The following is a 1284-nucleotide window of genomic DNA, read 5'->3' as shown; positions in this document are numbered from 1 at the left end:
CCTTCCTTCCTTCCTTCCTTCCTTCCTTCCTTCCTTCCTTCCTTCCTTCCTTCCGGTCCTTTTGGCCTCCCTAGTCTTGAGAGAGACCTTGGTCCAAAACAGGACTAATCCAGTTTAAGACCGCTTTAACCGCCCTGGCTCAGAGTTGTACTTTTATTGTGGCACCAGAACTCTCTGACAGAGAAGGCCAAATGTCTCCCAGAACTCCAGTTGCCAGGATTGCCTAGCATTGAGCCAGGGCGGTTAAAGCGGTCTCAACCTGGATTATTTCCGCAGTGTGTTTTGGACCCTTGTGGCCCACTCCTTCCGACGTGCTTATCCTAGACGCGTGTCAAGTGGAGCGGCACCCGGTGGGCTATGGAAGAGCCTAAACGTGGCTTACCTGAAATCCCTGTCCGATCCTCCTCCGGGTGCTTTGTTTTCTTTCAAGCCATGGAGACCCGATGGCCGGGTTTTCTTGGCAGGTTTCTTCAGGGAGGGATGGCCAGGCTGAGAGAGTGGGATTTGGCCAAGATCGCCCTTTCCGTGGCCGATCGGGGTTTTGAACCCTGGTCTCCAGAGTCCAACCACTAGGCCGCGATGGCTCTCATCCTCTTCCCAAGGCCGAGAAGAGAGGAAAAGGCAGTGGCGGCACTCCTTCCAGTGGCTCTGCTTGGACTTTTCCCGCTGGCATCATTTGGCTCAGTTGTGGGGGGAGGCTTTTTCTTCTTCCCATCCCCTCTTGGAGGAGGAAAGGAAAAGAAAGGGCTGGCTGGGAAGGATGGGGAGTCCCCCCCCCCGAGGAACGGTAGCGCCGGAGTCTGGCATCTGTCACAGCTTGACAGCAACCTCCAAAGCCAGAAAGGCCGGCCTTCGGGTCTCTCCCCGCCTCCCTTGGAGCAGAGGAGGAGGCTCAGAAGGGATGGAAAGGGAGCTTTGGAAATTAGGGAGGAAGGGATCGTTTCAGAGGTTGCATTCGCACTGGAGCGATAATCCGGTTTGAGATTGCTTTAACTGCCATGGCTCCATGCTATGGAATTCTGGGCATGGTCCACTACCATGGGCACACTACCATACCCAGAATTCCATCGCATGGAGCCATGGCAGTTAAAGCGCTCTCAAGCCGGACTATTGCTGCAGACAGGCAAAACAATTGCTGTTTACGCGGCTCTTTGGAAACCCCATTCCCGGAGGGTGGGGAAAGGGCCAGGGCCTCTTTTAGACAGCCCCTTTTAATCCATAACAAACACAAACCCATCAGTTAGTGGCCAACCGAAATGCACAATACACCTGTGGCAAGCTTTC

The 1284-nt window shown here is 54.5% G+C and overlaps 1 protein-coding gene across 3 annotated transcripts in view; it reads right to left on the bottom strand.

The window, feature by feature from the left end:
• Positions 1 to 773, bottom strand: part of LOC121932230 (protein ANTAGONIST OF LIKE HETEROCHROMATIN PROTEIN 1-like) — a 12539-nt gene extending 11766 nt beyond the window's left edge. For all 3 annotated transcript variants that reach the window (XM_042470735.1, XM_042470734.1, XM_042470736.1), the window contains exon 1: positions 383 to 773. The gene's annotated coding sequence lies outside the window, so the exon portion shown is untranslated. The remainder of the gene's footprint in view (positions 1 to 382) is intronic.
• Between the last annotated feature and the right edge of the window lie 511 nt (positions 774 to 1284).

The sequence above is a fragment of the Sceloporus undulatus genome, chromosome 5 (genome assembly GCF_019175285.1).
Source record: "Sceloporus undulatus isolate JIND9_A2432 ecotype Alabama chromosome 5, SceUnd_v1.1, whole genome shotgun sequence".
Taxonomy (NCBI): domain Eukaryota; kingdom Metazoa; phylum Chordata; class Lepidosauria; order Squamata; family Phrynosomatidae; genus Sceloporus; species Sceloporus undulatus.
This window is presented reverse-complemented; position numbering and strand designations above follow the sequence as displayed.